Source organism: Falco cherrug, chromosome 9 (genome assembly GCF_023634085.1).
Source record: "Falco cherrug isolate bFalChe1 chromosome 9, bFalChe1.pri, whole genome shotgun sequence".
In the NCBI taxonomy this organism is placed as follows: domain Eukaryota; kingdom Metazoa; phylum Chordata; class Aves; order Falconiformes; family Falconidae; genus Falco; species Falco cherrug.
Window position 1 is genome coordinate 29933929 of NC_073705.1, and position 26716 is coordinate 29960644.

Genomic DNA, 26716 nt, shown 5'->3' on the forward strand with positions numbered 1-26716 from the left:
ATCCACAATGAATTTGACATTATTGATAAATCTGTGGTTGGTGCATGTATGTTTGGATAGGTATATATGTATGATTTCAGTTGGTTTCTGTCTTTATGTTAATTAAAATGCACATTTTGAAGACAGCTTTAAAAACATTCTGAAGGATTGTTGCTGCTATATTCTAAAAGTGCTTTGAGTTATAGTGACCTAAGTTGGGATTTTTTAGGACTAATGTATAAGCACTTTGCGATGAAGGCATCTGATGACTTTTCATGCTCTAAGAAATAGTTTGATTTGTATTTTCACTTTCTGTGAGTGCCTAAGAGAGAAACACTCCTTCTCAACTGTTAGATACAGCTTTAGTGTTTCTTAATGTGTTGCCCTATAGAAAGTAAAATATCCAATACCATGTATAGAAACATTATTTAGAAGTGGGTTGTGTCCTTTTTGCCTTCCCCTTTCCTACTGTATAAAACAAGAGCTGGTGTGTTTTTTTTGCTTTCAAGGCCGTCCATACACAATCAATACCTGTATCAGTCTCCTTTCATTCACTACTGAGAAGTAGTGCCTCTGATTAACAGGGATGACAATGCTCATTGTTACTTTTTCAAAGAAAAATCTTTGGCTTTCTGTTTACTCTGCAACATGGCTTTGCTTATACGTGTACAAAGCTTTTTGATTAGCTTTCTAGAAATCTTCTGTTAAAATTCACCTTTTGCCATGGTACCTACAAGAACTACCTTGATAGCTAGGTTGCTTTGGAGCTGATCATATTGCTCATCATGCTGACTAATTGTCTCATTGTTTTCACCTACTCCCTGACTTATATTTTGTACTTAGCTGTACGGAGCAAGAACTATATTTTTTAATTCTATAATGAGCTTAATAGGATCCATTTGGGGTCTTTCTCTCTAATGATGAACTCCTTTCAATGAAACTATAGCCCTGCATTTTCCTGGGTGTTTGACTACACAAAAGTCAACACGCAGCTTCTTAATAGCTGGTCAGGGGAGCTGCCAAGGGCTTTACAGACCAAACTGCTGTATTTAAATTATGACCCAGTCAGGTTATAAGTTTTTAGTTTATTCTGTAACATAACATACTTACCTGAACAAACATGTAATAAAATTACTATTATTTGTAGTATTTGAGGTAAACCTTATAATGGAAAGCATAACTAAAAAATACTGGTGTACGTATTATTTATATGTAATGTTAGGCTGCTTTGAAAGTTTCAAGAAGTAATGTTCTAACTAGGTTCAGGGTTTTTTTTAAAGAACATAAATTATTTCACTGCTCAGTGCCTAAGATCTTAGGTATTTAACTAAAAGTAGGACCTTGCAAGTTAATTTCAGGAAAATATACTGAATGCGTAAAACCAAATGGTGAGTGATCCTTGCAAAAAACTTTTATTTATATAAAGTCCATTTATATAAACATTGTATAAATAAGAGAGAATGACCATTCTTGTTTGCGAATGTCAAGTTCTAATTGTGTAACAAGATGCATTATTCTATTAATCTGTTGGGTTTTTTAAACTAAATTGTCTTAAAATTAAGATCCATGAACTGTGGCCAGGTAGTTGAAACATAAATATAAAAAAATATGCTGTTGACGTGAATGGCAATGGTGAAAGACGTTGGAAAGAAAGCTTGCACATTTTGTCTCTGAAAGAATGAGGTTGACAAGTATCTTAACTACTAAAAGAATGCAAGATACAGTAGTTGGCCTTCAAAACTGTTTTTCTGGGTCGCCGAGCAGGGTGAACAAAGTTGATTGCATGCAAACTGCAGAAATCAGCTTATGAAACTAAACTGGAATAAACTCATATTCAGAGACCTGATTCAGTGTTTACTGAAGTCAGTAAAAGATTCTCAGTGAAAACTCTGGACTTTAGAGAAGCCTTAATATCTTCATCATTTTTTTCCATCTTGTCTGAATAATATATGTAGTGCCAATATTTGACAAATCAAAGCTGAAACGCAGCTTAACTGTACAGATGCATCAGAAATTCAGCACAATGAATAGAATTATTTGGTTTTCTTAAACTACATATTAGCTGATAAAAGCATTTTTCAATACCCAAAGTTTTTCTAGCCCTCAGTTGCCCACTGATGCAGTTCTTAAGGAGGAAAGGCTCTCATTCTTTAAATATTTTATATGGGATCAATCTTCTTTTTTCTTTAAGTGTGACCTTTACTTTTTTTTTTCTTCCTCCTCCCTAAATACTGTTAACTCATGCTTAGCTGTGTGTTTGTGTGGGTGATCTGTTGGTAGAATTTAAATGTACACAGTTGTACCTTTCAGTTGTGTGGTGCAGAGCTGTCTTCAACTGCAGATTGCTCTGGGCTACCAGGGTACCAGCCCAGCTTTCTTAAAGGGAAAATAAAAATAATTGGTTTCAATTTTGTACATTAGAGCAGGCTAAATTTGAACTGTTGCTAAAGTGCTGATGGCAGCCACTCTCGCCCTTGCAAGTGGTATCAACTAAAATGTTATGCTCCATTATTCATATGTTTAATGATCCCCATCTCAAGTGTGTGATAAAGGTAGCAGGATGTTTTTGTATGCAGGCATCTTCCCCAGAGTATCAGTGAGGAAACAGGCTAAACAGCTCAGTAGCTGACAATTCCCTTGCGTCCTTAGTAGGACAAACAACTCGTTCCACAGTTCCCTGGAAAAAATATTATGACTGGGGGGATAAGCTGTTCCAAGCCTCTGTATCTCTACCAAACACGTACAGTGGAATCAATGCTCTATAAAATGGCTTTGCATTACTAGCTTCTTATATCTGAGCTACATTTTCCTGTACAACCTGAGTGGATGACTCAAATTAATTTAGCAATTTAGGTATACTCTTACATAATTTTCATTTTAAGTCCCTGCAGACTCGTTGACTTCAAGGAAAAAAAAAAAGTTATGTTTCAAGTTGAACATTGATAGAAGTATTTGAACCACAGGTATGTCATATTTCATTAGAAAGGAGCATGTGTGGATAGCTTAAAAAAATCTCAGTTTGTCCTTGTTTGCAGGTGACTTTGCTATCTTTACTGTGCTTCATTAGTGCACTAATTGAAGTACTAATGAAATCAGTATAATACTGTGGAATCCAGCATGTTCAAAGTTAAATCTCACTCCTCGTGTTCATGGAAATCCAGTGGACGTTCTTGGTGGAAGCAAATCCTTAACTGTGTCAGTTATAAACTTTTCTAAAGGTTCTGTTTCTTGACATCAGCTAGGACAACCTTAACAGTTCGCTATTACCTTTCTTTCTGAATCCCAGCCACATGCTCCTGCTGCTTCGTCTGTGCTGGCTCTGGCTTTTGGTGTACCTCTCCATAACCTAGGTCAACTCACTAGTTTGTTTTCAATGAAAGATTAATTTAACAAAAAACGTAGCTTTCAGCCAGATTAGCAAGGTATAAGGAAAAAGAAGGGGAAATCAGGATTCCACGTTTCAGTAAAACCAAGATTGGCTGGGCTGACTGCAGAACCACCTTCAAATTATAGTTAGAATAATAGTAATCTTTCTGTGTCTTGTCCTGGGATGGTGTAAGAGTGTGCAGTCTCCACAGACTGGATTTTGTCTCTATTCCAATTGGAAAGTAAGTAGATAATGTTTGCTAAACAGCATAGTGAAATCAAAACCTTTGTTATTATTTTATTTCTCTATTGTTGTTGCAGCTCTATGCCAGTCTGTCAGCTGAAGGCCTTTTGTTAATATATAAAACATTAGCAAGTGTGGATCAGTGTCATTGTCATTTGTTTGCTTGAGCGCTTATTACAAGTAATACAATAGTTCCATATAGATTACACATTATTATTGTCATTGGATAAAATAAAAAATTAATATCAGATACATGTGGATAAAAACCTATATGTTAATAAAATGTGAGGATTTATTTCATCTGTAAATATGTGGACTGACTCACAAGATTTGGAGTACTTCAAGCATTTTCCTGAGTGCTTAGGCAATGGTGGTAGTGCATCTGAACAATGTTAGCCTCAAATGCAAAGTAACGCACCTTCTGTGGACCAGATCCTCAGTGGCTGTAAATGAGTAAAGGTATGTGGGCTGAAATTATGTTGATTCACAGCAGCAGACCCACAGGATTTTGTGCTGTACATTGAACAAAAGTTCATATTTTAGTATTTAGGAGCTTGTTCAAACTTGAAAGATGTGCATTAATAAAAGGGACTTCTGAACATGTTACATCTACTTACTACATCTGTTGTTACATCTAGTCTTTGGCTTAAGTATGAAACTATAAATTTTGTCAATAACTAAGCTGCCTGTGTCCAAAGGCACCAAACCCCCAAATTAAAAATATTTGCATACTTAGAAGAATGGTTTTATTTCAGTAGAATTACTGATGTTAAGTAATGTGAGGAATGGAACACTTTCTTGTGGATATGATCTGAAAAAAAAAATTTAAGGCATATACAGTTAATTTATATTTTATTGTTTGACATTGTGACTTTTTTTTTTTTCCCAGTGTGTTATACAGCCACAGGGGCAAATACTTTTCATCAGGTTCACTCAAATCCTCTTCAATTATAATTACTCTGAAATAGAAATGTAAAAATATAGGAGCTTGCTCTACAATGTTGTCACTGAAGGTATACAACATTCTCAGCAATCTCACTAACAAGAAACATCCTATGTTTTTTCTACATCCTTTGAAGTATCAGCATTACCTTTAGAAATATAACAGACAGACAAATTCAAACAGTGGCCTTGGCAAACGATGAGAACTTCATTTAGCCCTGGTACGAGTTACTGATATCAAAAAAGCTGGGAAAGAAATTAGCAAGGAGACAGAATTATCTTCTTACCCTGCCAGAGGGAGTAACAGCAAAATTAACCTTGAAAACTGTTTGGAGAGCATTCTTGTGAAAACAGTATGAGACAATGTTAAAGTTACGGATATGGAAAGGTCAACAATTTTTAACTGATTACAGGCAGTTACATTTTATTTACTGTGTTTTTAAAGTAATGTTACAGCAGACATATTTGTGCTAAGATTTTTGAGTTCAAATACAGTATATTCTTATTTTCTGTAGCCTGATAGATTTCTTCAAATATTATATTGTTCATACCTTTTCTTAAAAGCAAGGTCTCGTTCAGGTATCCAATTTGAACGTCAAAAATACAGCACCGCAAAATTAGTCAGATTTAAAATTCTTGCTCTTGCCTCAGGCTCAGTTTCAGATAGTCTGCAAGATTAAAAAAATTAAGTGGAGTATGAATAAAAATCAGATTTGTTTGATATATTTGAGAATATTTTTTTCTACTTGTAGTTTTTCAGCAGGTTGCTGTCAACCATGCATTCCATATGCTATGGTTAGAATTTATATTTCAGGACATGAGAATTTGTTAATACAATTTTTAGGTCAGTGGGGCATACTAACTTGACCCTATTTGCTGTAGACTGCTTGCTAATATTTGGTGGTTGTGACAAAGTCTTCTTGTCTATTTTCTAACACCTTTATTTTTTTTTTTAAATTTCTGTTCCTTCAGAAATAGTATGTCCTAGGGTATAATATTGGTGCCTTCATTATATATTTTGAGATCTTCATTTAAATATGGTTATGGGATAATCGATACATAGTGTTAAGGGATAATTGTTATATGAAAACCAAACCTAAAAAGATCCATGAAACATTGCATTTCTGTTTTCAAAATAGAAAATTTTGACAAGTACCAGTTAAACGCGAACTAAACTTGGCCATTTAAATAGTTCTGCAGGAGCTATCTTGACCCTGTAGCAGAAATTCAGCAGAATGACTATGGGCCATGTTTTCTGTGATTGTGTTTATTCTGTGTTTCAGAGCCATTTAAACATTGTGTTCAGTTTATTAACATATGTTGTGTGTGGAAGAAGTTTGAATATATTCTATTCTGGAACAATACTATTCTTAAAAGTCAACATTTTTGTTTAAATTGAAGTTATTAAAAAATACTAAGTGTTTCTAGGCTTGCAGAAGCTGTAGAGAGAAACTGCCGTCTTGTATTGCACTAAAAACATGTTCTATAGTTGGTCTCTTTTCTTTGGGGAGTCTTTAAAGGAAATAATACTTAATGAATTACAGTGTGCTATTTTTCTCTGCTGCATGGGAGATGGAATCTCCTTTGAAGTTTGAAAACTCCTATCTGGCAATTTGATGCTGGTGGACAGTTTTGCCATTTTGATGAAAAATAAATTTCTCCTGGTGCATTCCAGCACTTAATGAAACAAAGGCATCATAGTACAGAATGGGCAATTAGAAAGAGAGAAAAGTACAATGTAATGAACACATGAAAATGACTGGATTTTACATTTAGCTGAGGGCATAGTAGCTTAGGTAGTAGTTACTTTTTATCACCGTGAAAAGGACTGAGATGTGAAGTTAAAGAAGAAGAATTATCATTAGTAACTGTATGAGAATAAATGCGTTTTGGAAGGATTTTAACTTTCCTGAAGCTTTTAGATATATATTCTGTCCCTTTGTAGCAGTGTGATCAACTGCAGTGGCATAAGGTCCAAATTTTATTTAGGTTTTCAAGATTTACAGAAAGAAGAATTAGAGAAAATTATATTCCCATTTAAAAATTTCCCTCCCTTTTAATGAGAGAGCAATATGATGATTTGGTCTTTTGACAAGACAGAAAGCTGGCTTCATACATCTGTAAGTTTGATGACTTTATACAGGCTGTGTGAAAGTTGTTATATACTAAGGACAGAAACGGATGGACATCAGAAAAAAGTTTTTATGGCTCTATTGAAGTAAAAAATACATTTTTCTGCTAGATGAAACTAGGCCAGGATTTCGCTACAGATGTCTACATGGATTTGTTCAGATCTGTTTTTATTCTCTTTCATGCTCCTGAACGTGAGGGTCTCCTGACACTTCGGTAGCTATACAGACAGATAATATTTTTATAAATTTTGCTTTGAGGGATTCCCATAGTAGTACTGGGCAATGGCTGGCTGTGCCAAAAGATTCATTCAGTGCAGGACTGCACAATGGTCTATTCTTCTATCATCAGTTGAATTGTGACAGACTTCTTCCTCTTCTTAGCAGAGTTGTGAGCTCCTAAGACAGAGAAAGAAAACAAGCAAACTATTTCAGTTTGCGAACAAATGTAATCCATATCTGGCAGTATCTGTGGCTGGGAATATCTCTAAGCAGCCTCTGTACTGTCTGCACAACTTTTTTTTCCCAGAGACTGATAAACAGCAAAGAGAAAAATATTTCCTTTTTGTGCAGTAAGCATTCACAAAGTTGTTCCAAATCTTAGCTCTTTATGCCAAGTTCTGAAGTATGTTGGGTGATCTGTGAGTCTCACAAACAAATTGCAAGAATGTCTAACACTATTTTGACTAATAAAATTAAACCATTTAAAATACTTTTCTGAATAGAAGATTTTTTCGGTTTCACTGTGCAGAGTTAAAGAACCTCCAATATTTTATCTTTTTTACTTCTTTTACCAAAGTTTTCACTGAGTTTATTTTGAAAAGGCTTATTCACAAAAATGAATAAAAATAACAGTTTGAAGCTTGCCAGATATATATATATGTATATGTATATGAACCAGAGCTTTGATAACACTGACTTTTTCTTTGTGGTGAAAAGTTTTTTTTTTTTTTTTTTTGTGGAAAGGACTTTTTAGATGGAAAAACATTCTCATAAGGAATTTATTAATAATATCAAAAGCTATTTATGTTAAGCCCTTACCCCCAAAATACTGAAAAAGGCTTCTCAAATCAGGCTTAGAAATACACAAGTGAAATACAGGACTACACAAAAATGACCAGAATTACTGTCTAAATATTATTCTTTCAAATAGGAATATCAGCACTTTCATTTTTCAATTTACAGCCAGAAAATGCATCTTATCAGACAACATAGTGAAAGGATTTGTATCTTGTTAGAATGAATTACCTCTGAATGATGTAAAGCCTTCTAAAATAAAAACTTCTTGGAATTATTGTTTTTCTCCATGATTTAAGATCTAGCTTAATTCTATTTTGATTCTCCATCCCTTGTTATAATTACACTAGAACGTGCTCTGAAACTTAAAACGTATGATTTTGTTTTGATGCAAAACATTGTAAATGAGCTGAAATTCATGGAACTCAGGGTGACAGGAAGCCTTAGGAGGTTTAATATGAGGTGACCACTTAACAGACTATTATCTTGTACCCAGTCACCTTTGCTGTTGAGCCTAGTAATTTTGTTTTAACATTGTCTTTCCAAAGGCTACCTAATTTTGACTGAAATACCAAAAGATGGGATCCTTTTTCAGTAATCACCCCCCTTTAAGATCTTGATTTGCATTTCCCTTTTTTCAGCTTCTCATTAGTGGTTCTTTTTGGGCTGTTCCTTAGGTATTAGAGAATTCTCTGTCTAGTATTTTCTCTTCATGAAGATACTTTGTATTGCTCTGTGGATGAAGCTCAAACAGCTCCTCTGCAGCTAAGTTAGAGCAAAAAGGCAGACATGCATTCACTGAGAGCTGCAAAGTTAGAAATGCGAACCAGTATCAATATAGATTTCCAAACTTTTCAGTATAAAATGCTTTTTTCTCTTTTCACAGTATATTGCTTTTCATCAAAAGCACAAGGATTTCAGTATTTCATTCCTTGAAATAATTAAAAGTTCCATTGTCTATTTCTGATAATTGTCTTATGTAACGTATTTTTTAAATAAAAATGAAATTGTGAATTCAGAGATGATTAAGGAATTAATTCTGAATATTCATTTCTTTTAACTACTGCCCAGAAGAGTGAAATGGACAATTATGGAATGTGATATGGTAATTTAGATGGGAAACTATTTAAATATATATTGAGTAGTCTCCGAGTGCCTTGGTCTTTATTTTTATTTGGGCCTCAACCTGGTTTCCAGTACTGAGAAGGAGCATTTGTGTGTGGCTAGAAACAAAGGTAGCTATTTCATCATTCATTTGAGTGTTCTAAGATCAAATGGATCTTGATCCTACCAGTTCGTTTAATAATTTCTTTCAGATGCACTCTGCCAGATGATGTTGCTGAATGAAATAATTAAGACTTGCTGTTTTCAGCCTTGTTTTGTTTAGATGTAAAGCCATCTGAATTTAAAGAGAAAACTGCCTTATTGGTGTTAACTGAACTAGCAGCTGTCCAGAATTTCTCAGCTCACCTCTCATCAAGAAGGAGTAGGTCAGAGAGGAGGAAAAAACCCCCAAACTACCAAACAACTTTTTGGGTAACCTGGTTTTGAGGAATAAAGGCAAAGAAGTGATCAGTATTTCAAAGAGTATTTACAAGGGACTGCTTTCTCTTGTTGTATCCCTCATGGCCATTTTAAGAGAGGAAGAGGCTGCTCTGCAGAAAGTATATCAACTGTTCCATGTATTTCATTTTTTCTTTTTGCCAGATATCAGACTTTAGGATCTTTTCTATACTAAAATTCAGCATAGTTCTTTAGTGTTATTACTGCCCAACAGTGTCTGACAGTAAAATAGTTTAGTCATCCTCTTTCAGGACAGATTTGCACTAACGTTGGAGCAGGCTGCCCAGAGAACTTGTGCAGTCTCTGTCCTTGGGGGTTTTCAATATCTAAATGGATAAAGCCCCAAATAATTTAATCTGATCTCAAAGCTAGCCCTGCTTTGAGCAGGAAGCTGCACCTACAGACCTCCTTGCTACATGAAAGTTGATCTTTGTGCGAGTGGTGGTAGTTGATCCATTTTATGTGATAGGGCTGTAACACTGAGCTGTATCTGTGGGAGAAAAGGGGTGCATCTCGAGATTGTTTCACCACAGTGGTCACACCTGAGTTAGCCTAACCATTTTCAACAGACCAGTGAGAAATTATAAGGGTTTGAAGGAGAGTGAATTCTGAATTTTTAGAGATGGTCGCTGCAGAGCTGATGGTTTTGATGGGCTGGTTCAATAGCTGATTGCTGCATGTGCTGAACTTTGTCAAACTGCATCCCTAATCATGCCAGCTCAAAACTTTCCCTGAGTATTACAATTAGCAAAATAAAAAAAGCAAAAGTGACTTGCCCTGCCTTTTATTTTTGAGCACGTTTCTTCTAAACCAGAACAAAAGTTGCAACACTTAAACTTTTATCTCTTTGCAACTGTTATGTACAAGTTTGCTTAAAACCCACTCAGATTTATAACAAAAAAAAAAAAAAAAAGATTCCTTATACCTTGTATTATTACTTTTTAAATACATGAAGATAAGTAGCCAACTGTGATAAGGTAAAATTATTACTGTGATTGTGCTTTTAATTCATTTTTATCAGAGGATACAAAGACTGTGATTATAGTGGGTATGTTATTGCTGAATTCTATAGACTTATTGGTGGTTGTTTTAGAATTTTTGGCATATTGTCTTTACAGGGCTTAGTTATAACAGATTTGCCTTTATTACAGCAAATAAATCAATTTAAGATTATAATATTTTGAAACTTGACATTTAGCTCAGTCTTGTTTTTTCAATTAATGACAATATGGTAATCTTTTTCAGCAGAGTTTCTTCAGTTATTATTAGAATGTAATAATTCTACAGGCTGCTGAAGTCTGCTACTGAGGAATTCAAACTGTAAGCCTCAGATAGTTTCCCATTTCCAGTAAAGATTAGGAGTATTGTAGGCTAAATACCGGCCAAATACTCCCCACTTACCTTCTAGTTGTCCTTTTACCAAATGATGCCCCAGTTCTATCTGCTAGTCACTCTGTTCTGTTATCACTGACATGTCATTAATTCAAGAAAAATCGGTGTACAAAACTTTGATGAAAGGGAAACGGAATGAAAAGTGAGAATAGTGTATGGAAATATTTTTTTATTTCTTTTTGGGGTGGGGGAAAGAATTTTCTGAGTTTGAGGGAGACTAAAATTTAGTGGCAAACTAAGCCAGTATGGTTTCTGTGGACTAGCCTGGCTTCTTCAAACACCTTGATTAAAAATTCCTGCTCTTTTACTACGTCAGTTTCAGCATGTCTTGTTTTACTTGTGGGGTTTTTTGTTTGTTTTGTTTTGTTTTTTTTTTTTTGTTTGTTTGTTTAAGCACACTAACCCAGTAAAATATGTCAGTGACAGTGAAAAAATGAATGTCTCTTAATCATGGTAGTACGCTTCTTGGAAAAGCACCAGAACTGGGGCATAGGAGAGAGCAAGATCGTATATATGGCTTGGAAGTGGAGCTAAATCTCAGCAATGAGCAGGATTTGGAGGCACAGTTTGAGGATAAAGTTACACTTCATGACTGATGTAATGCTCTTGTAAGAACAGGTAAATTCTTCCTCAACTTCCTAGCTGCATGATCCCACCTTCTCCCTCACACCATCTCTAGCACTTAACTGATTGTGTGATAAATTGAAGTTTTAAATCGTAGACAAACTATTCATTCTCCTTTCTTTGTTACGTTAATTTTCTTCTGGTTCAACAAATTGAATTGACTCAATGCAGGGTGTCATGTGTGGAAAAGCCAGCACAAGCAGAATGTGAAAGGAGAAAAAACGGTGCATACAGTCAGAAGCAGGAGGAACAAGATCCCCCCCTTTTGGTAGTGACAAACTAGTTAATTAATTCAAGACCGTCCAGCGTAATCTCATGCTGTTATTTTTTAAAACAGCCCAGCAGTTGTTTTAATAATAATAATAATAATAATAATTCTTCCTATTTATTATCTTTATTTCATTTCAGAGTTAAATACTGAATGTTCCTTTTTCCTGCACCAGTTCCGGGTAACATATTAATTAGAAAGCACCAGATCCCCTTTGCTAGGTCTGGCAAGTTACAGCGTTTGACAAGAAAAATTCTCAGCATAAGCATGATTTCCACTTTCTGTCCTTGCTTTGATTTCTGATGCTAGCAGATGGGTTATTCAAAAGATAATTCAAAATGCACGCTTTTCTATCACGTGAAGCCATCTGTTGCTTTAGATATGACATTTAACTCGCTGGCTTACAAAATAGCATAACTTAGAATTGCTAGTGGTCCATCAACATAGTTACTTTTACAGTGATCCAGTGAATGCAAGGAGTCATAGACGTGGTAAACAGTATAATCTGTGCATTTAATTAACAATGCTGAGACCTCTCTGATTTCAGAAGTAGCATTTTCTTCCAGTTTACTTGAGTGATTGGAAATAGGTGTTGTGAATGTCTGACTGTAATATGGCAGAGTGTATATTTATTAATAGTATCTAAATCTGAAGAGATTCCAGGAAAAATGGAAATCCACTGTACAGAATACTATGTCTGACATGCATTTTCTTCTTTCTAATTTGCATAGTTAATACTATCAGAGGTGCGTTTGCCTGGTTGTATTGTTACAATGAGATTTAGCTAGGACCAAAAAGCTGGAAAACTAAGAATGAAGCTGTCTGGGATTTTGGAGCTGATTCAAATTAAGCAAGCTAGAACTGAGACTGCCTCTATATGTGACAATAGGATTATCTTTGTGCTAAATTATCAGTCTTCATTTTGTACAAAGGGTTAAGTCCAAACTCAGAATTAAATGTGTCTGTTTTAACATTGAGAACTGGAAATACAGGAAGATATTTGGTATATTTATTCAAACAGAATATTCATCAGCTCATGATGATAATGATAGTCAAAGCGCTTAATATACAAGTTTCTGCTAGAATGACCCAAGCATTACTTAAAGAATGTCAACATGCTATAGAATGTGTGCTTAACATACATAGGCTAAACACTCTGCTAAACTGATTCTGATGGGAATGGTTCTTCAAGAAAGTGCAAATATAATCTATTCTGTGGCCATATTATTCAGTTTGCCATATCACAGACTTTGAAGCGGGTCATACAGATTTTGTTCAGCTGAGCTGAAGAAAGACTTGCAGAAAGGTTTTTCTGTTACAGAGCTAGGGGAGATACTAAGGAGAGACATCCAAACAAATGTAAAAATGTACCCTAGGGGCCTCTAGCAGCACTTGGAGAAACATAAAGATCAAACTGTGAAGAAAACGTTAATAGAGCTCACTGTGACTGAACCCTCAGTGCTTGGGCTGTGATCCAGGCACCTGTGATAAGCTATGTAAAAGTCTGAACTGTCCCATGGTAGGATGGTGTGGGAAGGCTTTTCATGTGCAATTCAATTAACAATCGGAACCAAATTTGAATATAATTGATGTCATAATGTCAAATCTGAGATTCTTAGGTATTGATTTTGTTTTACTGGGGTTTGTGTTGCTACATTCAATGCATAAATTTATTTAAACTCAAGAGCACTATGAATTGGATGGCAATGCAGGGAAGTGAGATAATTGATCAAAAAAAATAATTTAAATGCACGTATCTACAGAAAACTGCAAAGTAGTTTGCTACTTAGGAAGTAAACCCAGATAATTATAAACCCCCATCTTTTCATAATGAATTAATTTTCCAATTTAAGCTCTAGCAAATTCTTTAGAAAGATTAATCTTGATCTAAATATATAAAATCACTGACATATATAATAGTTCCTAGTAGGCAATTTACCTTCATGATTAAGATCGTGTGCTTTATTCTTGTTTGAACTTCAGCCTCCAGTAATATCCTAGGAGTCAGTTTTCACTTTTGTGTTTTCTCGCTTCAAGGTCTCATGTTAGGTAGGTAGGAGATTTGGGAAGTGATTACATTTCAAACAAAGGTGGGACACTTTCTGCTCACTGAAAAGAGGAAGAGATTCGCTCCCTTCACTTGGCCATAATTATTTTCATAATTTATATTAATATAACTAATTATGAATAATTTACTAACAACCACTGCAGTCATAAATAACATGGCCTATTCAAGGGAAACTCGCCAGAAGAGAAAGAGCTGAATACATTATAAACTACTATAAGTCTGAATGGTTTTCTTTTTAGGCAAGTATCTGGGTCTTCAAGTACATACTTATAGGGAAGATGGGAAAAATACTAATTTTCAAACCTGAATGATACATAATTGCATACCATTATGGGACATCATATTAGCAAGTAAATGAAATGTATATTTTGGAGTATTTCCTGCACCTCTCCAAATACATCTGATGCAATATAATTTCTAAATGGAAAGTTTTGAAGATTGTAAATTACATCACTAGGTGGCAGTAATAGCCAAGTGAAATGAAATAGCCATCTAAAGCTTCTCAGGGTTTTATTTTCAATTCCATCTCTTAATATTGAAATATTTTGCTATGTCCAAATCCAGGTCATATAAAAATTATAATCATTCATAGGTCTGTTAACAGGATATAAGGTATTACAAAAGGACGTTTGCAATGCTTTCTAGGGCCTTGAGGATCCTGTTTGAACCTTCAAGTTGTTCTGGGTTTTTTTTTTTGTTTGTTTTAAAAAAGTAAACAGCCAGGAATTTAGGTGCCCAATGTCCAAAGTGGCTGTTTCTGATATAGTAAGACTCAGAGCCTAGAAGACAGGAAGTGAAATAGTGAATATAAACTCTTACAAGCAGGAGGCAGTTGCTGTTTCAGAATCCTATTGGATAATATGTAAATTGAAACATCTAAAATAGTGTCCAATTGTAAAAAATAAGCTTAAAACAAGAGAATTGTAGAAAAAGCGTTGGTGGCATGAAGGAAACATACAGTAATTATAAAATCCAGATAGTTACTTAAGATGTTAGCTGATGTCTTTAGTCATTACTTTAGTCTTTACATCTCTGTATTTATTAGGGAATGTGTATTATGTCACCACTGTGACATGGCACAGGTATGCCATATAGCCACTAGAAAAGGAAAAAACTCCATCACAAATGTGCTGTATAGCTCCTTTGTGACACTGGACAAGGAGAAATTGGCCATAACTTCCTAGCAGAGTTCTCTTGGTTTCGATAAACCACTGGTTGCAAGTAGTTGCAGAAGTGTAGCCAGTACCTCAAAGGAAGTGGTTATCCCCTCTACTTAGCAGAGCACATCTAGAATAGTGCATCCAGTTTTTGGTCCCCCAGTACAAGAAAAACATTGATTAACTGGAGCAAGTTCAGTGGATGGTCACTAGGATGGTCAGAAATGGGCTGGAGCTCGTTCCCTATGAGGACAGGCTGAGGGAACTCGGCTTCTTCACTTTGGAGAAGGCTTCATGAGGCCCTAACAGCAGCTTTGCAGTACAAGTTTACCAGGCTGGATCCGGGCCCTTCACAGTGGTCCATTGGAGGTGGATGAGAAACAATGAAGAGAGGTTCTGACCATGAAGACTGTTAAGCGTTGTGAGACTGTGCAGCTTCACCCTTGGAGGCTTTAACAGCCCAGATGGATAAAGCCCTGAGTAACTGGTCTGAGAGCCTCAGCTGTTCAAAGCTTACCTTGCTTTGGACTGGAGGTTAGTCTGGTGACCTCCTGAGACGCCTTCCGATCTAAATTACCCTATAATCTGATAGCCAGACAGGTGCACGTTTATGAACATGGAAGGAAACAAGAGAAGGCACACTGCCACACTGTGGCGATAAGCTGAATAGCAGATGACATTTTAAATAGGATATATAAAATAGTTCAATAGCTATTGGAACTGAATCTTATTAAAAATTTGCCATTCTTTATTTGTTTATATGTTTCCAATCTCAATACACTAAATGCTATCCCATACACGTTCTGGGTCTCTTTACTAATGTTCCTTGATCTTTTCTGCTCTCTTTTTGTTCTCCATTAAACACCCCCTCAAAAAGCTTTCCTTATCTTCCCTACTTTGTCAACTACACTCATTTATCTTCCAATGAGAAGATGGTATCACCTGCACATGAAAATGGAAAAGCTACATATCTTTATTTGGAAAGAAAAAAATTTTAGATTATTTTAGCTGTTCTGAGGCAGCCATGAAGATACTGACTCTAAATCAACATCCTCATTTGTAACAAACTTTTAATTAGATAGCCTACAGACTGGAGAATTTTTAAAGTAAACTCGGTTTCATCTCTTCCTTTCCAGTCTCCTATAGAATAGATCCGTGTGCTCAGCCACAGGCAACATCTCACTTTTTGTATTATTACAATGAACTCACGCTGACGTAGCACCCTTTCTGCCCAGATCTCAGGTGCTATGCACAGTATCTTTCGGTGTGTGAGGGATGAAATAATATTACCACTACCCTTTCAATATATACTTTAAGAGCAGTAAAGATTAGGTAAGACTCAGCTTTGGTCTTTTTTTCTTGTATCTGAATAGTGCTTTCTTCACAAACAGCAATTTGAAAGGAACCAATCAGCCTGAGTACAGGTAGCAAAATCAGCCCTTGAACTTAAAAGGATGACTCCCTTGTTGCCTCCAATGACTTCACCAGGAACAGATAAGGAAGAGCTGTTGTAACAGCCAAGTAAGACAGGGCTCAGTTTTATCCCAAGTAAGCCTAGAATCAACAGACAAATTCTGGGCTTTCCTCTGTGCTTTCTGTTAACAACATACAGAAAGCTGAGAGATATACTGTTGATTTTTTTCCCCCTCCTTCTTAAAAGAAGTCAGAAATACACTAATTCTGCTGAAAATGTCCTACTGATTTTAAACTAAATTTCAGATTGTTCTACTGTTGTTCTTTGCTTGAATAAATTGAGGGGGAGGGCACAAGAACTGTTGATAATTACATTCATCAGTTTAATTGTTCTCATTCTGAGAATTTTGTGACCAAACCAGATAGGTCTTTTGTATGTTATGTACCTGTTTAAAAATTATTATGGACAGGAAAGTCAAAGAACGCATGCTTCATGGCATATAGAAGAATATTTAGACCATCTGAGTAGCTATCCCATTCAAATAATGCAATATTTCTGACTCAGAAGACAATTTAGTTGGATTTTGCTCCCTAAACGTGCTTTACAGTAATGTTATAGTGTACCAAGTTTTTCTGTTTACCATAAAGTCTTCAGAAAATTAAGCTAATATTTTTTTAAATACTTCTGTTGTTAAATGTCTGCCTTATGTACATTCCTAGATTCAAACTGAACTTCTTGTGAAGAGCTGAGCTCAGGCAATGAACCTGCTTTCACAAGAGCATAGTGACCTTAACACAAATGAGAGTGCAGCAAAGCCAGCCAAACAGCAGAAAGGCACTCTGCCAAGTTTAGGTAAGAAGTCTCTATGCAGATATTCCTCCCCTCCCTCTATAAAAAACCGTATGTAATTGCCAGCACTGAATCTAGCAGCAGGAAGTAAAATTTCATGGAATTTCAAAATGCAACTTGATTAGCCTTTCAATGTTAAAATTAAAGCTGTGAGAGCTCAGGAAGATCTGCCAGCTCAGCAGACTCCTACGTTGGTTTGCTTAAAAAAAAAAAAAAAAAATATTGCTATTCCTTTTGCTATCATTAAGGTGAACTTAGTAAAAACAATGAAAAAACAGAACAAATTTACGATAGTTTGAGGTCCTTATAAATTAGAACAGCAAGAGATTAGTAAGAATAAAAAACAGGCTAGAAGGGGAGGTTAATTTGGTTTTTGTATTTAACACGTGTAGACAAAACTCTTCTTACACAACAAGCTGGATGTCTGAGCCCCAGAATCTGCTGTAATTCTGATTTGCATTGACACTGCACTTCACTTTGAGGAGGAGATAATTTTGTTTATATTTAAATACTATGAACTGGTTTTATGTTGAAATATTATAATCTTGCCATGCTCTGTCACCAGAGGGTCTTCATTTATTTTGCTTTTTACCACAATCCTTCTTGTAAATTTTAAGGTTCATACTTAAAGATGAATAGTCTGTTTCATGTCTAGTCTAATTTGAGTTATATGTTGCACTATCTATTGCTTTCCCATGACAGTATTGTGAAGAGTTTTGCACTATTTATTCAACTATTGAATTCCTCGTTGGCATGGGTCTGATACTTCAAGCTGTAATTAGTAAGATGAAGCCAGTCTGTGTTACCTCTTATGTAGAAATTATCAGTGCAGATGTGTAATGTAGAAAAGATTATGACATGGTATATTTTCGTCAATATTTTCACTATCAACACTGCGTGAGTGGTTCTAGTCCCTGACCTATTCCAATGATACACTTGTATTTGCCAGAGATGGACAGTGTATACACTGTCGGTATATATTGTCCAGAGAGAGAAAAAAGTATCTTTTGTAGGGTCTTTTATTATCTTTATGCTAGAGGTTATTTGTGTGCTGTATTAATTAGAAAAACTGAAACTTGTTTTACTGTAAGCACTGACTCTTGAACCTAAAGTAACAGAGAAAAACCAGTAGCTAACACATAGTCAGAAGAAAAATTTCATGTTGAGACTTCACTTTTTATATCCATTGATTACTAGGTTTTTTTCATTGCTTCAAGACCCAAACCCCTGAAGCAATGAACTTCAGGGTTCAAAAGACATGGGTTATCTAAGATTGCTGGGTGCTGGATTTCAGGGTAGAAGACTCATCCCTTCCTCCAGAGGAGTTTCCTGGATACAATCACATGTTTTACAGTCATATAAAAGACAAACTGAAACTGCAAGTAAACAAAAATGGCCATTCAAAATATAAGTTTCATTTGTAGTAGAACTGGACTGTACTCCTGTCTCAGTCCTGTACAGCATGCATTTTGTGATAAACGGCGGGGAAGCAGCTGAGAGACTAAAATCTCCCCACCCATTGCCACTCAACTGCAACCATTCAGAGACATACATACATAACCGAGATACCAGTTGTTGTAACCTTCCTATTTAATTTCCTTTTTTCTCCTCAGTCGTTTCTGTTATTGTTTAACCAGTCAATTCTCACTTATATTTTGGTCCAAGCCAGAGAAGTCAGCCTGTGAAGTAGCCTCCTTGGAATTTGCCTGCTGGGGTTCATAGTCTGATTGCAGCAAATTTGCATGACAACTTTTTTTCTAGGGACTTTACTTTTTCTTCTGGTACTTTAAAGAAGGCCAAAAAAATTCAGAAGCCTTCTGCCAGTTTAGTCTTCCCAGCAGAAAGCTTCCTTATTCCCTGCAAATATTGGTGACTGGATGTTCCTGTAACATGAACTTCCTCTTGCTGTCACCTTCATTCATTGGCCGTGCACCTCATTTTCCTGGCCCAGGAAATGGGTTGCAGAAAGAAATCTTTACACACTGGATGCTAGCCTCCTGCACTGCCTGTCATCTCACTGAGGGAACTGGGATGGAAAGAACGTATCCCATGGTGATAATAAAGGAAACTGAGACTTGCAAGTGGGAAGGAGTAGGAGTTTGGCTTGAGCTGAGCCTGGTGAAGGGGGAAGAAAGATGTTTCCATAAGTGTTTGTTTAATTACTTATGTTTTCTTTTTCCCAATACCTGAATCAGCGATTAGAAGTTTGTGTTAATTTGCAATAAATTAAGTAAAAATTAATTCCCTGAGTGTCAAGCCTGCTTTGCCTGTGACAGTTTTTAATTTATTCAGATCTGGAGGCAGAGTCTACAAGGACACTTGATCTTATAAGTTCCACTGTACTTAGGTTTTACTGCCTAGTTTGCCTGGGATGTCCCAGTGGCACAGAGTTGGAGACAGCTGGGAACAGCTATTTCTGGACACTTATCTGGGAATAACTTCTATCTAGTTTACATCCCTGGCCTAACCCAAACCTCTGTCCTTTTGCCAGGTGACAGAACTAAGAGTTTCAAATATCTTCATGTGTACTTAGTTGTACTCTTAGGAATTGCCTCAGATGAACTTTTATTCTATAAGTGTATTCTGAAATTTTAATAGCCAGACAATAATTTTCTGCCTTGGATCCTAATTCTCTGCTGGTTTGCACCTCGTGTATTAATTTGCACATATGCAGAGTGAAATTAGGTGTTAAATGAAACCCATCCAGTTTGGTAACAAATTGCATACCCTTTGAACAGGTGTAAATTATTGTGATGAAATGTAAAGGAGTAGGGAATTGAACCCTTTGTGGCAAAATGAAGTGTCCGATTCCCATCATGTGGAAAATATAAAAATTTTTTTGCCTGTCTTTATTAAAACATCTATGCATATCATGAGATGATACCAGCCAATAATCAACATTGAAGGCTTGCAATTGTAACCTTTTTTTTTTTTGATGATATTAACAACCAGCACAGTAGTAGTTCATCAAAGAAAATATTTTCATTTAAATAACAACAGTTCAGAGTAAGCACCAAAATTTTTGTCAAAATAGCTTTTTTCTAAGATAACAAGCATTGATTATTAAGAGGGAGTGGTATCCTATGGCTGCCAAAACTAATATTGACTGTATTCTGATGAGTAAATTGCACTAAACCCCAATTCTTTTATGTAGTGTTTTTAATGTAACATTTAATATCAGTTTAGAAATCAATATTTAGTGAAAATAAGTATTCACAGGATCATAGAAATATTGGTTGGAAGAACCTTTTGGGAGTCATCTAGTCCTACCTCCTGCTCAAAACCAGATTGCTGTCAACACTAGGTAGTCAGCTATGGCTTCTTAATGCAAAAAGAAGGTATACAGGAAGAGGAAAGAAGGATAGGTGCCAAAGGAAGATTCTATAAAAGCATTTAAAATTCTTAGGGATGAGATCTCTAAGGCCAAGCTTAGCTGGAGCTAAAACTAAGTAAGGACATAATGAGTAGCCATAAGTGATGTTACCAGTATGCCAGTAACGAAGGGAAAATGTAGGTCTGACAATGAAAGGATCTAATTCTGTATTCTGTTTCTAAAGCTTTTAATTTGCCTGCAGTTGACTAAGTAACAGCATAGGCATTCTTGGTGGCTGGAATCACGATGCAGGATTGCATTAATAAGTCAAATACAACTATATGATTTTATCTAGCTGTTTTACAGCCTGCTTTTGGTTTGCAATATCAAGTTCTGTGTATGTCAGTAGGACACAAAATGGATTGAGAAAATTTTCCTTTTCCCTATTCCTCCTTTGTGACCAATTATAGCTCAAGTTATAGTAGCACTCTACATCAGAGAGGAAAAAGTCGTTTGTTATCATCGTGGGCAGGCATTGCAGTTCTGAAACATGTATGTTTCCTGCTAATGCTGGCTGTAGCTCATGAAACTTCAACTGAGTCAGGTACAGCTAGGTCAGTGGAACTATCTGAATTTCCATCAGGTAAGGATCTGACCCTTAAAAAAATAAACCCAAAACCAGCCTCAAGTTGCTAGGTAATAATGCATTCACAGATTTTTATTCGGACTTCCATGAATTTTTTCATTAAAAAAATCAAATCAAAATAAAGTAATTCTGATGCTTACAAAGTACTTAGCATTCAATATAATTGCTTCAGTAACTTATTTTTTCCCTATTATCTCAACTTCTTTAATTCATTTCTTCTTGTCTGCCAGTAAAGGTCCTTCCCCATCCTTAAAAAGGAAGATATCCAAGCATCCTGTTGGTACTCAGACCATGTTCTCTTTCTCAGTGTTTTCGATGCCAAAAGAAAATGAGGAAGCAAATTCTTTTGGAATTTGGAAAGAAAGCATTTCTCTCTGGCATTATGCTGAATGCTCCACTTCAATCCCTTGGTTCCTTTGCCTCTATCTGGAAAAGTTCAAATTTCCCAATGATGTCAGTATTGGTAAACATAGTAAATTATTGTTAAAAAGGAAACCCAACAGAGATTGTTAAGTAGCCACAGTTGTTTTTTTCTTGTGAAATTGTTTCCATTGTTATAGCTCAAGCCTATAGGAAATGACTTTCAGTAGGTTTTGTGCACACACATGCTCTCTCTGACATCCATACATCATTAGCCTTAATTTAGAGAAAAAACCTGGCAACTTTGAAAAATAAAATATGGAAATTGGAACATGCATCTCATAACAATAACAGGTTTTCTAATTGATTATATCTGTCCTTTATTAAGAAATAATGCCCTGTCTGTCTTTTAGGTTTTGTGGTGTGTCACTCTGATGTTTATTGCTATTTATTGAGTACTTTTGGAAGTAATGTGCATGAAGTATGTCAGATGAGTGTCCCATGTTTCTGTTCTCTGACAGTGTTGTACAGACAGTGACTTAATGATGTCAGTTCAACACTTAATTCTGTATTATTTTCAGTCAATGACTAAAACAGGAGCATGATTTCTTATCTGTGCATCATGACGATCAAATGTACTTTCAAAGCTTACAGTTCACTCTTTAGTTTGTCCTAGAAGTGAAAGGCCAAAAAAAATCTGAACAAAGAAAAGCAAAGTCATTATGAACAAACACTATTTTGATCTTACAGTGAGAAAAGAACATTATTTGGTAGAGCTGCCAAAGGTGGACGTAAAAAGGAAATACCACTAGAAGCCAACTGAACTATTTCAGCTAAATACTTGGCCAGTTACTTTTAAGACTAAGCTGCTAGTAATAGTTTGAAGTCTTCAAAGCAATAATGGCCTGAACCTTACAGATGCTTGAATGTGCAGTGCTTTACTAAAAGGAAGTATTTTAAAAATTAAAAAATAAAGTATTAAAAATGTTAGGACCGCAAATCTATTCCTGTTAAAACTCATGTATTTTGCTGTGACTTTCAGTGAAAACAGAATCAAGCTTTTATGTTGCCTCTGGTGACTTCAAAGTTGCTAGTACTGTAACACTGGTTAACTTAATCCTGATAATGCCTGCAACCCTACTGCTTATACTTTCTAAACCTACTTTCAATATGAATAAATGATTGGAGAAAAAAAAAAAAAGAGTAGTTATTTAGAGGACAAATACGTTAAAAAACATATTATACCCAGTACCATAAAATCACAGATGAAATACAGCAGGTTTTCTGTCTGTCATCTAGAAGTTTATTAGTTCCAGAGTTTGCCATGACTAAGAGCTGTCATTCCTTATCAAGTCCAGCTCTGAAACCCCAAACCCCAGACAAGACAAGGTGACTTTCTTGTTAAAAAAGTCCCTGAGGGTGTTTGGGTGATTATCAGACTCTGAAGGGCAGCCTACTTCTTGATGAGTAGCTTTCTTAAGGCCTGCTTTTCTAGGAATTAGCAGAGATCTGCTTACTGAGGGCTTCACAGCAGATAAAAACATCTTTCCAAGAGCCAGTTAGAGCTTTTAAATAAAAACATGACAACACGACTTAGAGGAATTTTGGCAGAACTCGACAGCTTTGTGTCATTTGAGTATTTGAATAAAGGTATTAGCTGATGTGCAAGCAGAGTAGAAACTGCTGCCAAGACAAGGTTTGGACAAATCTCCTGTAGGTGTATTTTGCAAGGTGTCTTCAGAGCAGGTAACCTTTTCAAGTACATTTAGACTGGGCGAAAAGGAAAGAACAAAAAGATTTTGCCTTCAATATTTATATAGGACATTGAGAGAGCAAGAGAAAAAATGGAAATGGACACCTTGAAAATTGCTATCTGTTTTAGGGCAAGAGTTAGTGTGGGGGTTGTGATTTGATTCCTCCCACCTCCCTGAGAAAACAAGGCTTACTTAGTAACGTTGTTTCTCTGTTTCTCTTCATCTGGTCATTGCACCCATAATGTCAGAAATGATAGCTACTTTCAAGCAAATTTGAAATATACTTAAATTCCTATAAGATCTGTGGAAACTGGCATTTAGATGCAGGAAATTTATTCAAAATAATTTCCCACTAAGGGAAAAGCAGGAAGAATGCACCTGGTTCTTTGGAACAAGGGAAAGGTTCTTGCAGTGAGTAGAGCTTGGTAGAGGGATAAAAGGATACGAATAATAGGAAGATTCCATTACTTCTGCTATTTATGAATTTATTTTATTTTCTTTGAGAAGAATTTCTTAAATTTGTGCTACAGCTAAGAAGGAAACATGTAAACTTTTAAGATTGAATTCTTTATGTTGGAAAAAGATGTCTTATAAATACTGTTAGATATTCGGTTGTCTGTCATTTCAGTTTTGGACTATAATACTTACTGCCAGGTTTAAAGATGGACGTTTCTGGGAATAAAATTTTGAGAAATACAAACTGCAGTGAATCGTATTAGTAATAAAGTCAAAAGGTGCTTGAAGTGTTTCTCCATTAAATAGTTCTAAACTATTTATCATATTTTTACAGCCTTAATACAAGCGTATCAGAAGCTACAGCTGTTCTTTGCCTAGAATATAGAATCACAGAATAGTCCAGGTTGGAAGGGACCTCAAAAGATCATCTGGTCCAGTGTTTCCTGGGAAAGGGAGCCTAGATGAGATTATCTAGCACCCTGTCCAACTGCATTTTGAAAACCTCCATTGATGGGGACTCTACCATGTCACTGGGGAGGTTGTTCCAGTGAATGATTGCTCTCACTGTATTAAGCTGTGAAATTTATTTTAGTTATTAATAACCTGACTTACATACCAGGAAGATTATTCAAGGTATTAGATGAATTTCTTTCCCTCTAATTGAAGCATGACTAGCTAAACCTAATTATTCCAATTATTAAAATGTTTAATAAATTTCTTAAATACAAAGAAATCTGTATTTCTGATTTCCTGATTTGAAAGGTATTAGATGAAAAAAAGATTTATTTCAGAGTTGGAAGGTTTCTAGGTTTATTATTTCTGGAGAGAGGCTCGAGGAAAGCACGGAGGACTTGTAATTAAGATGTGCAAAAATTGAATTTAAAATAGAGGCAATTGTTGGTAATACAATTATGTTTACACAGTAGGAATAGCTTATTAAGGAGATGTCATAATGACTGTTTCCAGCAACTGTGAAGTAATTGGCTTGAGTAACCACTTGATGTCATCATGGTGCTACAAAATTCGTCTAAAAAACATTTTAAAACCTTTGATTCAAAGAGAATGATTGTTTCAGTGAACTTGGCTCATCTTTGGTCCTGAAGTTTTTTTTTTAAGTTCTTTGCAAACCTTTAGGTTTTTTTTCCACTCCTTGCTGTCATGAATCTTTAAGAAGCTTTCTGATGGAATGCTTAGTCTCTTTTCTTTGACTTGAAATGGCTGCAAATTTTTTAAGAAAATGTGACTCTCACTCACCCCTCATGTAACTGGGTTGGTATCAACAGTTACATCATTTTCACCCAAATACTCTATCAATGTTATATGAAAAATGCATTGGAGAGAGATCTTTCGAGAGTTTGAGTCATGGTTTTACTTCCAAGATCATTCAGCTGTGTTATGCCACCTCTGTACTTTTTTTCTGACCAACAATAAAACTTTACAAAGATAGTTAAATTTTTGTTCAAGAAAAGTTGTTGTTTAATGTTTTCTCCTTGGTATCCATCTTGATATAAAGGAGTAAAACTCATTTAATCATTGTGCATTTCTTTGGCAGGGAGGGGAGAGGGCAGAAAAGATGTCTATCTCTTAAGATAAACTTCATGGGATTCAGAACAATTTTATACAGGCTTTTATGGGAATTAATTTTCTCTGACATTTTTGCCAGAGTAAAATACCGCGGATCTCTTAAAGTATCTTTCTCCTGCCACTCTTCCTCCTTCCACCTAGACAGATTCCCTAGACCAACTAATTTTCTATTAGTTTTTTTTTATTTCGTATGACTTGTTCTTTTATCTTAACTCATTCTGTTCTCTATACTTGTTCTCAGTTCTGTGCCTGTTAGGCCCATATCATACAATTTGCACTATTTTCCCACAGTACTCCCCTGGAGTTCTGAAATATTTCTTTCAGCAGACTGCCGCTTTGTTTTAACGAGTACATTATATTTACATGAGTTCACAAGTTTCTGTTGTCATTTGAAACTTTCACAAATTCTACCTCATATTATTGTGTAATCTAGGTGATCATTTACAGTCTATAAACTGACACAGGAACATCTTTTTTTTTTAAGTTCAACTGGTAATCTGAGAAACCCTAAGTAAGAAACCGTTACTTGTATTTCTGTACATGTTTGTGATCCCAGTGCCTTCTCTGACAGCTGCCTAAGAAAGATAAAGCTGAGACTGAAAGAGTCCAGACAGGTGTTAAGAAAGTGATTAAAGGTATAGTAGTACTCCTATAGGAACAGAGAGAGATTGAAAAGAACAGGGTAATTCAGTCTAAATAAGGTGAATAATAGGGATTTGATTGAGGTGAGATTAGTAAGAAATGACTACTGTCTTCTTTTTAGCTCTATCTCAAACTATGAAGTAAGGAGATAATGTGAAATTAAAGGACAAAGGGACTTTTTTTCTTTGAGTATAATCATTCATTGGCATTTGCTCTTTCAGGAGGTCATGGAGACAAGTCAAGAGCTGATTGTAGCTGCCTTTTAAGAGTTCATTAACAGCAATTAGAAAATTTTTCCTTTGAGTACTTAGCAGAGCGCTACTGAATAAATCAGATTACAGGTTCAAAACCAAGGACCTAGATAGAGCACAATAGCATATGAACAATAGGAGGTATATGAATTAAAGAATATATCTCTACTTGAACTCTCACAATTATTTAAGACCACAATGGCTGGTTTTTTTGGGTTTTTTTTTTGTCAAAGTGGGGATAAATATGGTTGTTGTCATCCAGGTTTACAGATAAATACTTTTCATTTGCTCTTCTCATTGACATCAATTTGGGCAAGATTCATCTGTTGAAACTTCCAGAATAAACATTTGCAAATGTTAACTCTTGAAGATTTTAATGAATGGAAATAGATACTTTCAGGGCATGATTTGTATTGAGATGGACTGTGCTCTGGAAGTGAATATTTCTTCCCCTGCTGCATTTGTTCTTACTGAACAAATCTAGACAATAAACTTACATCCAGGTAGCTACGGTGTGAGCAAGCATCTAAAGTTAGGTGAGAGGAGTCTCACTGATCATTGCTTGCAATTACTCACTGCCTTTTATAGTTGCAGTCCTGCAAAATGTTAAGGAAGATCGTGTACAGCCTCTTCTGTTTGTACTTGGTGTCTCCATTCCATAAATTCTACTATAGTCACTCCTGCAAAAGTGTGATTAC